The following is a 15,239-nucleotide window of genomic DNA, read 5'->3' as shown; positions in this document are numbered from 1 at the left end:
CTGCCAAATTGAAAGCCAAGTTTTGTAACACTAATAAAGTAGCTCCCAAGTGAAACAGGTGTAGTAATTTAGACCCTTCCTGTCTTGAGCTTGCACATACATGCTATGTCTTTTCTTTATTAGCTTTAAAATGAGAGCTTGGTGTGCAAAATAAGCTATTTAATTCAGACTTGTGGAGCAGAATATAATCTTTAATTTAAACTAGAGCAGTAAAAAAAGGCCTTTAATTTTAACTGGCATGTGCGTGTGAATTTGAATTAATAATCCAGAAAATTGAAACTGTTTTGCTGCTGTTGCTGGATAGTGACTGTTCTTCACATGCCCTTAGTCTCACTCACTGTTTCTCTCTCTCCCACGCTTTGCTTGGTGCTATTTTATGATGTTGCCATCTTAATGTGTTCTAAAAAAGGAATTCTCAGTTGATCGAACACTTGCAAAAATGCATTGTGTTGAAATAAATTCTTCTATCTGTGTTAATGCAGTTCACATAAAGAATGTAATTAGTGTATTCATTATATCTACTTAAGACAGAATTTAAATGCACTATGAATTTACACTTCACAAATCATCAGATTTAAATATTTCTCCCGTTCTTTTACTGTAAGCTAACAGCTAATTGAGTATTTATAATCACAAAATACAATAGCCTTACAAACAGCACGTGCTTCTCTTCTAACCTCATAAGAAAGTCTTCCCTGTTATTGAGGAAACTAGGCAACTGCCCAGTGTTGTACAAACGAAAATCTATGGCAGAACTAGAAATAAAGAAAAGACAGCTCCATCTTTCAGCTGTTCTGAAGTCGCTGGTGGTGCCCCACATTTATCCCAAGTTGTACAGGGAATGTTAGAGATGAGAGTGTTGCTTCTTTTTCAGAAGATGGCCCTGAGCCAGATGAGCAGCCTATGGGGAGTCAGTCTGACTCTTTCATCTCTGGGGCCACAAATCGGATAAATAGACATCTACCGATTTAATTCAATTCAATTAAGCTCAAAATTTCATCCAAAAGATAGGAAAACAGATCTCTCCTGTAAATCAAGCCTATCAATTACAGACTGCATATGTGGTTAGCACAAACACATGAACGTCTGGGAAAATCTCGCCTAAAAGAAAAGGACAAAAAGAATGGATTTGATGTAATGTTTCTAACACTGACGTAATCTAACAAATGTTTTCACAGGAAAGGTAACTGCAAACAGAGTATTAGATCTTAGCTTCTAAAGGCTCATTAATGGGATTAAAATTAAACATGAAATCTGTGCATATGACCTCCCATGGACTACTTTAAAGCATAAAGATACACATCTGCATAAAGGGAAGGTAAGGCAGACACTTTACAAAGCATTAGTGTATGTGTCCATTAGAGACACCGAATCACTGCAGCAATGATCTTAAATACCCAACTGCATTTTACAAATATTCTTTTTAAATACATTATAAATTATACAGAAGAAAGCGAAGATCAATGTGAAAAGTATACTGTTTTAGTTAAAAAGTTGTATTTCATTTAAAAGTTTCACATGCAATCTGATGAAGTAGTTATACTTTAATAGATTTAAATGTATTAAATTTAAATGTGTTTTCAAAGGTTCTATAAATTTGGGAGAGCTAAAATTATTTCAGTATTTTCAGAGTGCCCAAGATCCATGGTCTCCTGGCAACTAGCAATCACATGGCTGTAGAGGTTTTGGCCTACTGTTACAATGCTGTTATGTGTTTGGTTGATGATTTATTCAAACCCAGTTTCAAACCTGCTGTTAGCTCCCTCATTGCTTTAATGCAGCTACTCTACCATTCATAACTGTCAAGAACCAATTCATTGGGACTTGGGCTTATTAAGCCCCCAAACTGTGTAGTGAACATACTCAGTTTTGTGCCTGGAAATGTGAATAAATACTATACTTTCCTTCCTTTTAAATTGATCTCTGGTATTTTTAACACCATGCAATATTTCTATCTTGTTATCAAGATACTCAGCCAATACCTCAAGAGAACGCACCGCCTGCAGCTCTGTGCAATCCTGGCTGCCTCCTTCCCAGCAGAGGGATAGGGTGCCTTGACACTCTGCCCTTACAGTGACTTACTGAATGAACAAAGGATAAGTTTTGTGATTTTACAGTGAAGCAAGAAGGACAGGCTCATCTTCTGCACACAGCACTGTACCTGGAGAAACAGCAATGGCCTTCTTTTCTTAAACAGTGACTTACCACTTTCTAGGAAGGCAAAGAGGTTGCTCCGGCAATTAAAGAAGCAATCACAGTGGATATTTACCCTATTGAGGACAATATATCTATTCTCTTGGACAAACATACCAACTGTATAAATAATATAAAGAGAAAATGGGTTTTGAAAATAAAATATTACTTAACAAGTGCATTTATATTTTAATCTAGCTCTGTTAATTCAATAGTTTCAAAAAGGCATATTTGAATAATGTGGTAATGGGAATTTTCTCCATTCTGTACACATGAGGAACATTCTAAAATGTGTTTCCACAATTACGCAGCAGCAGTGTGCATACCATTTAATGTGAGCATGGGAATAAAGCTGGTTTTAGCCATTTGGTTTAAAACAATCATAAATAGCCAATTTAACATAATGATTCTAGTATAAAATGTTTTGCTTTATTTTCAAGGATTCTAGGGGATGAAAAACATAATATTCTGAGAACTAATTTAATTTAAATTAGGACTACTGTGAAAGTCAGGTTCTGACAATGGCAATTAAATAAAGTTTGAAGTTGGGTCTTGTGTTTTGCTTTAACACAAATATGTCTTAAAATGGAGACTAATATAAATACATATAAATTTACATTTGCCACCAGGAGTAACTGAAGAGTCAGTAGTTTTGGGGGGGGGGTTTTGAGTTTTTTGCTGATGTTTTGCCAATCTCACCAAGAATTTCTAAAGAAGAACAAAATGGCACTTTATCTTCTGGACAGCTTAATGTTTGTCTTTGCTGTCATACAAAAAGTTGCAATTACATTCATAGAAAAAAGGTTAGAGCAACACAGAAAATAATAAAACAAAACAGTTCACAATGGTAGCCACTCATTTCACACATCAAAAGACTCACTTGGTACACATAAGCTAACAAACAGGGATTCTCTTAACCCTGATCAATGAAAGCTGTTCACGAAGAGCAAACACACTTTCCCACCTGCTCTTCTAATTTTCATGAAGGTGTTAACACAAATAACTTCTTAAAGTTACTCAAAATTAATGCAACATCAATTAATTGCTCTACACCTCAATCCTGATGCTGTAAATGCAACAGGCCCCATTTCTTATATTCAGGAGTGGCTGTAACAGGACTAGTTTGCATTATAACCAGGAGCCCTTGCAGAAAAATCTCTACAAGAAGTATCAAGATAGCTACATGATAGAATAATGAACACATAAGCAGGGTTTACAACATGATACAAACCCTGGAAAATTAATCATCGTTACTTTTATACACAGAGGACTCAGTTTCCTCAGCTGAGGCATTCTTTTGTGGCAAATTAAGGCTGTTAAATTTAGTAGGCCTTGAACTGGCAAATATATGATTTTTAGGCTTTGTTTTAAACTAAATAGTGTTTACTGTTGCTCAAGTCAGTGAAAATCTTTTGCAAACTTAGAAAGAGGTTGGAGCACTTTGTTCTCAAGTCTTTTTGCATAGCAACCTATAAAAATGTCTGTCCGTGGAATTGTGAGGTTATGTGCAGCACTCCTGGGGTCTCTGTCAATGTATTAACTAAATGCTGTTAATTTTTCATTTGAATGAAGCAATTAGGCATTGGTTAAGTTTCCCTAAATGTTAGCTGATTAGTCTTGGATGGCATCAAATGGAAGTTCAGGTAGAATCAATATTGATTAAATTTTACTATATTGATCACATCTAAAGTTTCAGAAATTAATGGCTGGCAGTTTGGATCTAGTGCCTCTTAGCCTCATGGATAAGCTCACAGAAACACTTGAGCCAAACTTCTATACCAAACTGTCCTACCAGATACTTATATCTGTTCTTTTAATAACTTGTACATTTGGCCTGACATACCAGGAAAGAAATAAAATGAATGAAATGATGGGTAGGTTTTAGTGACTTATAGTCTCCAAATTATTGAACCGTTTCTTATTCAGATACAACCTAGAAGATGTAATCAGCAGTTCAAGCAACCAAAAAAACAAATTGTAGCAGAGAAGGGAAGAAAAGAATCTCAGTAGGTCAATCAGTACAGCTCCATACTTCTAAGCCTGGTCCATTATTAACAAGTGCTAATCTGTAAATATCTGTATAACTGTTTCATATAAATTATGACAATTACACAGCCTTCTTAAACAGCTGCTCCCATCCCCCTATTAGCATTATTGTCTGATAGATTGCTTCTTTCCCTTACACATAATACAAATCTCATTTGCTACACGTTGAAGAAGTACTTCTTGCTCTATCCTTAGTGAAAGGATCCTCCTTTTGTAAGGTATCCTGTACAAGATGCCCTCTCTCCCTTGCAGCTTTCAGAGCACGTAGCCCTGACCTCTCGCTGCCTATCCTGTTCTTGCAGAAGCAATCTTATCTTTTGACTACTTAGAGGAGGGTGAGGTTTTATTTATAAGCTTAAAGCCCACAGAAATAGTAACTGGTTTTATGTGCAGAGTGTTTCCTCATCCTTCCTCATGAAAGAACAGATAGACGCATATACATTTAGCTTATTGGTTATAGTACTGTGAGTGCCCTAACGAGATACCCAGAAACAAGGCTTCACATCCCTAAGGCACCTCTCAAATGCTTTGTATATACAAGGATACATATATAAATATGTATTTCTTGAAAAATAACACTGTGACATGAATTTACGTATGGGAGTATATCAGGTGTGCAAAACACAGTTAATAGATGTGAAGAGATTAGCACACCTTTGTTTTAACAAAAGGAGAAGTGCATTCAGACCCACCCCCAGTAGCAGAGAGGGAAAATTCCATATCTGTGTGAAAAATCTAAGGCAGAAGTAACACTAAATTTCCCAACTTATATAGCAAAATCCCAAAGAGGGTAAGTCGCAGGGAATGCAGAACTATTTATCTATCGTCTGTGAGTGTTAAGGATCCATATTTGTTAATGTACTGAACAACAAACCTAGAATTACTGTGCACAGATAAAACACAGATCAGATGGGCGGTCTGTTCATCTACAAAGTGCTGCTCAGTGAGTCTGTTCATGGCCTAGATCTCATTTTAAAAGAATGAGTATATGCTCCAGAGCACTTGTGCACATCATTCCCTCAGTGCCTTCTGCAGTCAGACTCCTTGCTTGGAATCTCTGGCAGCTTAGATGAAACCCATAATACTTTTGTAACTATTGTGTTTTGACAGCATCAGAGTTGACTGATGTAAAATATAGGAAGCAGGAAGCCTAATAAATCCTATTGAAGTTTCAGTCCTATAGCCAAATGTGCATAAGGTAAGTATTAGGTGTTTTCAATCACCATCTTTACTATGGCCAGTTTCAAGTAGCATCATCTAAAACAAAAGCATTAGGTTTTGTGTTCTTTGCAAAGTTGTGGGCAGTGTCTGCCCTTCCTTCTGATTAACTTGGCAGTTTGGGAGCCTAGGGGAGGGGTAGATTAAATTGGAAAATATAAATAACAAATAAAAAAATAAAATTGATTGGATAAACAATTTCCCCCAGACTGTTTCTTAATAAGTGATCAATTTTTTAATCAATATTCATTACTTCTCAGAACATACCAAACTGTTTATTGAATAAATGAATGGCTGGAACTACAATGACATGAAATCAAATAGGTGAACCAATTTCTTTAATAACATGGGTTGAACGGGCCACCTTATCTTACTTGGTTGAAACTGCAAGTCAAAAATTCAAGTCCATTGAATAAGTGATCCAAATAAAAGATTTAATTTGTTTTAGGGAGCGTGTACACATTTGACGTGCACAGGCACATCACCACTATTTATGATTTATGCCACTTTTCAAAATTCCAGTTGAAAGTTTATTTCTTTTTGAAAAAACTTTTGCCTTCTTTCCCACAAATCTTCAGTAGTCAGCATACTGCAAAGATCTGAAAAATGAGATCTGTAAAACCGTTCACAGTGAAGTCTTCAGGCATGGCAAATGGATTTCCCTAATAAGTTTTATTCACCAGTATCAGATTCAGTGGTACGTATAAACTATACACTGAAACCTAATATATACTTCTGACAATTTTATATTATTGGCCATGATGTTAAAATTCCTTTTAAGGTACATTTGTTCTGAAGTTCTTTTCTTTTGTTATAGAAAGAGCACTGGGGTACAAGTTCTCCAGAAAATGTTTGGCCACTTGCTTAAGATAAAAGTACGAAACAAACAGCACAGTGCAAAGAATCGGAGGGGCGGAGAGTCCAGTTTGCACACATTTTGAAAATTAAGTTCATGTGCTCATCATTATCACAATTAATTATAGAGGAATCAAAATCAATCTACTCTGCTAGTAGACAACAAGAACTTTCATAGAATTACCAAGGATAGAAAAGACCTCCAAGATCATCCAGTCCAACTGCCCACCCATCACCACTATTTCCCACTAAATCATGTCCCTCAGTACAACATCTAAACGTTTTCTGAACACCTCCAGTGTCTGTGACTCAGCCACTTCCCTGTGCAGCCCATTCCAGTAGCTAAAGACTCTTTCAGAGAAGTATTTCCTAGCATCCAACCTGAATTTCCTCAGGTGGAACTTGGGGCCATTCTCTCTAGTTCTGTTGCTAGTTATATGGGAGAAGAGGCTGAGTCCCACAAGACTACAACCTCATTTTAGGTAGCCACAGAGAGCAATATAGTTTTACCTGAGCCTCCTCTTCTCCAGGCTAAAGAATCTCAGTTCCCTGAGCTGTTCCTCACAGGAACCCCTCATCAGCTTCACTTCCCTTCTCTAAGCACATTTCAGAACCTCAGTGTCTTTCTAGTAGTGAAGGACCCAGGTAAAGAAAGCAAAAAATTTAGTAACAGGTCAGAAAGACCTTGTTTTTCAAGTTATCTCTATACAGCAATGCAGAGTTTCAGCAAAAGCAACCCACAAGGGTTCGCATTCAAGGAACTTCTTCCACATCAACCATAAAGTTAAAAAATGTTAACTGCTGAAATGAAGTTGTTTCCAGTCAAATTGTATAAATAATCCGCAGGAATTCTAGTCTAATCAGCATCATGCACAACACACATATTCAAGGAGCATTTCAGAACTATCTGACCATACAAGAACCGTAATAACTGAAAAAACATTGGTCCTTAATTCCAAGGGGAAAAAAAAAATAAAAAAAAATCTCAGCCCAAGCATTCTGAACTCATTCGAAGCTTTCAGCTCCCTTAGTCCAGCAGTTTGCACTATTAACTTTAGTAGACATCTGCATGAGTTTGTTAAGACCCATTCGTCCTTCAGAAATTTTAAGCAAGTATTTTATTTTTCAAGTACAAGCTTGCCTAAAATGGCTGCGCTCATCCTCTTGGAGAGGCAACGGGAGAACGAAGCCTGCAGAGCTTTCTGTCCCAGGGACTGGCCAGGAGATGGTGGCAGAGAGCAGCTCTCCCCGGCTCACTCCTGCTTCGATTTACCACGGTCATTACAATCCTCACACCCCAAGGTCCACTGGACGTTTTGTGCTACACAGCAGCCTCCTGACTTGTCCCACTAACATATTCTTTATGTTTTCAGACAAGAAACCAAGCACCAAGCATTGCTCCGGCTCCAGCTCACTCAGTGCTTTCCATTAGCACACTGCAGGCAGACACACTCACTGAACTACCACTCTCCCACCACTGCTAAGGAACCCGGTATCATGACGTCAGTTTTGGTAGTGATAAAAATCAGACGTTTTCTGGAGCCATTATTGCCAAAAATGTTAATGCAGTTTACTTTTTTTAAACGTGATCGATAGCTGGGAGAAAAGTGCCCATAAATTACTAAAGGCAAATACCATTCTATTAGCACTCAGGAGATTTTGCAACATTTGCCAGTCTCTGTTTTACTGGAAAAAAAATTAATTTGCTGAAAGCCCAGTTGTTGTTGTTGTTTTTACCTGTCTTTGTCTTTCTCCGTAAAGGAAGGATATTTTTATCATGAGTCATTTTCAGAGATGTAATTCTGATGTACTCTAGCTATAGGTTTCAATTAATGTTCTACCTCCCCATCGGTCTTTACATTGCATGTTTTATGAAATCATTAACTATTGTCATGTTTCTATTATGATACTATTAGGAAATAAAGAGACATATGTAAATGAAGATGTAAAATAAATGTGCGACAGTTACTAGGAGCAACATCTGTGCACTATCATACATGTTTACACTAATTTTCTTAAGATTGTTCCATTCATTACGGAGCATTGTTACTTGCAGTGGCACAACCCTTATTTCCATGCATTTAGGGACTGAAGCAAAGAGAGGGTAAATGAGCGCCTAATCAATACCACTTTTCATTTTACTTCTAATGTGCTGCTTTTCCCTTTCTTTTCTTCATGCACAAATCCAAAAAAGATCCTGACGTTACAGTCATAAAATGTAATTCTTCTGCAGAAACACAGACAATAATGCTTTCTGTATTCAGGCGTATTGCATATTCTAATGGCATTTGGCTAAATTGAGTATGGATTTAACATCAAAGGCTTCATGAATTTTTCAAATGAGATATTAAAGTCAATATTTCAAGTGAAAGATATTTCAATTTAGTTGCATACACAACAATAAAAAACTTCTACAAGGCAGAGGTACTAGTGGCAGTGGCTGTATTAGCTCATTCAGGAAATTATTAGTTTATAAGAAAATCAAACAGAAGGTTGTGATATGGCAATGACACTGAATAAATTAGACTAACCGATATGCACTAACGTACTTTATCTCTTGGAGTCTGAAGCAGAACTTGCCACTGGCATGTTCAGTGCTTCTAGCAGGGCTTTGTTTGGGGATAATTTTTATTTATTTGGGAAAATCAAATGATTAGCACCAAGATTTGCATTCAGAACCTCAGAAATCTACTTATTTTCATCTCTGACAGGGCCAAGTATAGTGTATGTACAAAACCCTCTCAATCTTGTTTATTTTTTAATCTAAGTGCATTTTGCTTCAAATTTTCAATGCTTATACAATGCTGCTTCTGCCTTCTGACTGTTATTAATGTTCAGACTCAGGGCCAGCAAAAAGTCCTCTGAACTCCAAAAACTTTGTGTCCTGGAAGAGATCAACTTGCAAACAACACAAACACGGGCTCTGATGGATCATTTCCTTTCCTATTTTATGTGTGGGGAATGTTGTAAAATGCCCTTTAAACCAGTAAAATGAAGAACACACACATTTGTATCCCCTAATGCTGCATGGGAGAGTGAGTTACACTACAGGGACACATAGTCCTTTAGGCACCCACAATCACAGTGACTTCATGTTAGCAGAAAAACAAATACATCATTTGTTGAAGTACAGGTAACAGCAACCACAAATAGATGCCAGTGAAAATGCAGCTGCTTAGTACTAATTACTGTATTAATTAAAAATTGTAATTAATAATAGTAAAAAGTACTGCACTTGCAGCCATCCACTGCTGCTAACACTACAGACATGGACGGATTTGCTGTGCACAGAACACTTGTACATTAACCCCAGCCAGTTCTTCTGTGTGCTCCTGAATGCAGGTGGGAGAGCACATCTCTGTGGAAACCGGGGGAAAGCCACACAGTTCTAAAACTTTCATTACCAGGTAGTTTGGGCCACAACATAGACTTTACTACAGTAAAAAAAACTCTGATCCCAAAAGCATTTCCTTGAAACCAGTGGGTTGTTTGATGCTGCAGTATTCACCTACAACATTTGTGCTTACTGTGAGAGCATTTTAAGGGCTCACAAGATTTAAGGAAGCAAAGCTGGCTACAGGTAAATGTTAAGCTGCTAAGCTTATTTCTATTGTCCTCAGTGACTGCCGGACTGACAGCAAGTGCTACCCTGTTATTCAGAACTGAACAGCAGCCCTGTGAGGGACACTTGTAGAGACTAACATACACCATCCTAGCCCCATTCAAGCACTAGTCAATTTGTAGCAATATTTAATTTATCTAGTTTGTACCCTGTAGGTCTTAGGGTCCTGGACAGTTTTCTGTTCACCCCTAGAGCCCTTTCTGAATCTCAGCATTTAAAGCCTTATGGCATTTCCATAAAATGGAAAGTGCTACCATCTAAAATGCAATCAATCGGGGATAAATCAATCAAACCATCAGAAACAGTACTAACAGAAAAAGTATTTCTTGAGATAACAAAGATAAGGCAGAAGTTTTGTATGGTTAATAACATCCACTAATAACTAGAATTACATTTTCAAAATTGCCTCTGGGGCTGGGGAATACGGCTCCCTTTTCATCTGTTGTGAACTCTGGACATCCTCAAGATGGTTTTGAAAACTGCAGCTCACTCTTAATGAGTCAGCAGCGTGCCCAAAACCTTGCAGTTGAAATTATCAAAACTTTGATCTTTTTTTGCTATGACTTAAAATGACACTGTTAAGATGAAAGATTCCCCCATGATCTCCATTCACTCTGAGAATCAGTGTTTAAGGAACGATCCTCTGAATTCATTAATTTAATATTTTCCCTTCTGATTATGGAGGTGTACATAAAGTTAAGAGCACTTCCCCTGTGAATTTTATGTCAAAATGAGCACTCAAATGATTTTGTTAACTAAAAATGAATATTTGGAGCTAAGATCAGAAGAGGAGCCCAAGCTGCTGGATTTGATTTTGGACATGCAAATGTTGTGCCAAAAAGTAAAAAAAAAAAAAAAAAGAAAGAAAAAGAAAAAATAAATCACATCTCATGCTGCACATAGCTTTTGTGTTGTGTTTGATGTATGTTGTTACCAAAAATACGTGGGTAGATTATTCACAGAAATGAACTGAAGAGACTGTGCTAACCTAAAACATGCTTTTGACTCTTTATTAACTGGTGATAATCTGCACTGATCCGCATTATAATTCCACTGCAGATGTTGCTGACATTAAGATGTATGACAAGGAAACTACAAAATGAGCTGATTTGAGCAAGTGAATACTTTGCCTTAAGTCAACAATATATGCAGTGCAAAATGTCTTTCAAGGATTTTCAAGTTTTCTGCTGTATTCTTTGCTATTTTACATTTGATTAGAAATAAAGTAATGAAAGTCCATTTGACAGCCATTTGATTTTCTCTAATGCAATCATTTTCTGATTCATACTGTTTTTCTGTCTGTCTGTCTTGTTGGAGGTTAGAAAATAAACTGTTATTATATAGTTAGACTGAAACTCATGAAATGGAAAGGTTGGTTACATTTTTTCACATCTACCTGCCATCCTTACAGGTTGCCAGAGCAAGAATAGCTGCTTTCAGTTCTAAGGAAAGTATGATCTGTAGTGACCGAAATGTATGAAAAGGATTGCGCCCCTGCAGGTTTCCCACCTCTCCAACCAGTGTGTGGAGCTGGCAGTCCACCAAGCTCTGAATGTAGCACAGCATACAAAACCTGTGGCCATTTCATTAAGGGGGAAGCAATGCCTTTGGGGCACTGTGTGGGATCATCTTCATTACAGAGGAAGAAGGATAGAGGGTGAAGGTGACAGTCAAAACACTATGACAGAAAGGCAGAAAAAGAGCAGACAACTAGTGAAGAAGTAACCCCTGGATCACGTAACATTGTAGTTCTTTTTAATTTGTTATGGGTTCGCATCATGAGATCTCCATCTAGATAGAAATAGGATACAACAAGCCTCATAAAAGATACTTTAGTCTATACCTGAGAAATGCATTTATTATGCAAGTCTTATGTGGTTCCTAGTGTTTATGAAAAGTTCTCCAGGCTAGTGTGACACAGCACGAAATGACTTAAAACACTTTAGTCAGTCAAAATAAAAATACAAACCTATGCGTAGGTCATCTGAAAAGCCTAAAAGGCAATCAAAAATCTAACTGCTTACGAGACACACCACATCAAGTGTAGGAACAAACTAATTACAAGGCATAATAAATTTCTCTTGTAATGTGGACTACACAGATGCTTTCTCCATTAACTCATCGCATATTTTGGAAAATGCATTAATGTTAATGAAGGCAAGAAGAAAACTTACCTGGTTGCAGTAGTTTAGCAGCGAGCTCTGTGTGCTTGTCACCTACCTCCCTAAAAGAGAGAAATATTACATGTCAGAAATGAGTCCAGCAATTATCTTCTAACATAGGAGCAATGCCAGCAGCATTCTGGTAATGGCAGCATTAACTCTGAAAGTTTACATTTTCAAATGAGAAAACATTTACAGACAAAATCTGGATATTTTAACTGTCTCAAGACTCAGAGATGTGATATTGCTTAGCCTTGCACCCAAAGCATTAAGTCACTGGTATCTATTTGCCACCAGAATAGAATTTCTCAGTACTCCTCTAATACACTGAATAATTAATCCAACAAACCTTAGGGATGAAAAGCAAGGGACACATCATTAAAAACAAATAAAATGAAACTAAGGAAAAAAAGTGACTTATTTTCCTAAAACTAAGATCATAAAATGTATACTCTCCTATCAGATATGACCACAAAACAACATAAAGCCATAAAGGTCCACAATAATTCAAGTATATTGTACTCATAAATCCCAAAATGTAGAAAAACATTTTAACTCAGCTGCTCAGTCAATTATTTCTCTTAACAAAACTAAGGAAAACACTGAAAAGCCCAACTTCTCACTTTCACACGAGAAGAGTGAAAAGGCAAACATCTACTGCACAGGGATGTTAACCAGATGAAGATTTGTGCTAGAAATATCAATAGTACAACTGGGGGGGGGGGGGATGAAAGAAAAAGAAAAAAAAGAAATAGTTAAATAATAAAGTACTCCATGCAACTCCAAGGAAAATTAGATGAACTACTGAAAAGGATTCAAGTGTACCTAATTCATTATATAGAATATGGTAGTGCTTGGCTAAAACTAGTGAGCTCTTCATTTTAATGAGCACAGTGTTCACCCACAAATTAAAAATAAACAAATAAAAAAGATAAGAGTATGACCTCAGCTATTAGCAGTCAATCAAATTGCAGTTTGTCCCAGGAGATCTGAAGCAACTTCTTTATAGTACATGAAGAACTCATGCTTTCTAAACTGATCTGTATAAAGCCTATTTTTTTTTTCTAGCTACAGCAATTGGTTGTTCCTATCAAAACATTTGAGTTTATGTAAATGACAACTTAATGGTTAATTGGAACCATAGCATGATGTTTTAAGTTAAATCACACTCACTTAACTTCATACTATCAATGCACCATCACTGAAAAACAGTAGATTTCTTTAAGCTAAGGGTTGTAGAATATGGCAAATAGTCTGATGTTAAGTGACCAATGTCACTGATGCTTTAATAGCAAACTCTAATAGCTACCAAGAACACATATACTACTATTACTCTAAAAATGGCAATTTTCATTAATCATACAATGACATGTTTTTTCATTCGCAGCCAGCTGATAAAAATACAGATATATTGCCCTGAACATCATAGAAATTACATTCAGACATTCTTTCAAAATTTTTTTTCTAAGCCTTCTTTTCTCACTTAAATGCCTTATTTCAGATTACAAACATTATTAGAGATGATGATATAGAAAGGGATAAAAAAAAATCCTAAATAAAATAATGAAGGACACAAATTTTCTCTTAATTTGGTACTCTTGATATTCACTATTATTTACTGATCAGTGTTATTTACTGTCATTATTTGCTGACTATCTAACTATACATTTACTGATCCACAGACACCCATCCTTCAGGTCAGTTTTTAAAGCTTTATTTCCTATAGGACACCTTGACCAAGAATTACTAAATTAACAGACTGGTTAATGAACTTACATTTATTCCTTTAAATCTGGTGCTGTACTTTATGACCTCAAAGAGATTTAATGTACTTTTGAGACTATACATTCTGACTATTGCTATACTTATCCATACAGACAACTGGGAAAAAAAGAAAAAAAAAAAAAAAGAAAAAAAGAAAGAAAAAAGATCAACGTTGGTTGTTAAATTGGACAATTAATAGATAAAATTTTCAGTTAGACTGATGCAAAGGACATGACATAAAGTAATCTTTCTATCTGACAGAATTACTTACTATACCTTTAATAGTCATTATTTAGCAGTGAATGTATACTCAATCCAATAAGTTACATGTGTAACATGTATGTTACACTTAAAGTTTTAATTTATATACATGTTTCTAAAGATTTTCTTGGAGAACAACATCTTGCAGTGTACCAGATGCAGAATCAGGAACCAGGAGTTGTGCAGTTATACTCTTCCCTCCATTAACAGGTTTTTTTACTAACTTCCTTAAGTGATCCACTTGCTGCATTTTAAAATTAAGATATAAACACCGGTTTGCTTACCTAGAGAACAGTACTGGAACTATTAAGACTTCAGAGCCAAAAATCAAGTCTGAGAAATTCATAATCCATTTGGAAAGAAAGTATTGGAGAGTACATCACAGTCCTGGTGTCTCTTTGGCACCCTATTATAATTTGTCAGTATGCTTTCCAGTAGAAATTTAAGTCTCTGTTTGACCTCTAAACCTGTAGACAGTTACGATTGCTAAAGTATTGTAACAGAATTTGTCCCACTGACTTCAGAAGGATTAATATGATTCCTAAAGGTATGGATGTAAAATGTTCACAGAATGGGAGTTACATTTCATGAAGAGCCATTTTTGCCAACTGATGAATCTAAAATCATAACTAATTTGTTTCCACTAATAATAGTTTTATATACTATATAATTAGTAGCAATTTGAATGCTTTATTTTAAATTGTTTGCATACAAATCTTATTTTTGCAGAAAGTAGAAATCAGCTGCCATTTCTTCTCTAATGCAATGTTGTTGTCATGTATCACAAAGACTTGAGCATAAGGGGCTTTTTAAAATTACCTCAGTATGAAACATTTTATATAATACCCAAATTTTATCAAATTAAAAGGTCTTTTGTTTAGTAGAGCAACAATAAATGGAAAAATAATCTCAAAGGTTTATTAATTCCAGGCAGTTTTATACTTGGTGGGTACACAAAAAAGTCTGCCCAACCATTTTGAAGATACTGATTGTACTGTTCATACTAATTACATGAAAATTACTCATATAGCTGAGGATGTTGATAGATAATATACATAGGTTGCTCTGATAGTAGCAACACAGTCAACGCCATCTGTTATGCATTTTTGCCAGCTATT

At 36.1% G+C, this 15,239-nt stretch overlaps 1 long non-coding RNA gene across 5 annotated transcripts in view; it reads right to left on the bottom strand.

Moving 5' to 3' along the window:
• Positions 1-15,239, bottom strand: part of LOC107317510 (uncharacterized) — a 477,215-nt gene that overhangs the window by 321,056 nt on the left and 140,920 nt on the right. For all 5 annotated transcript variants that reach the window (XR_014932772.1, XR_014932776.1, XR_014932773.1 and 2 more), the window contains exon 3: positions 12,109-12,158. This is a non-coding gene — a long non-coding RNA (uncharacterized LOC107317510). The remainder of the gene's footprint in view (positions 1-12,108; positions 12,159-15,239) is intronic.

This window comes from Coturnix japonica, chromosome 11 (genome assembly GCF_054131305.1).
Source record: "Coturnix japonica strain WE chromosome 11, WE-NBRP24, whole genome shotgun sequence".
Classification (NCBI taxonomy): Eukaryota; Metazoa; Chordata; class Aves; order Galliformes; family Phasianidae; genus Coturnix; species Coturnix japonica.
The sequence above is the reverse complement of the archived record's forward strand: the minus strand, read 5'-3'. Positions and strand labels throughout refer to the sequence as shown.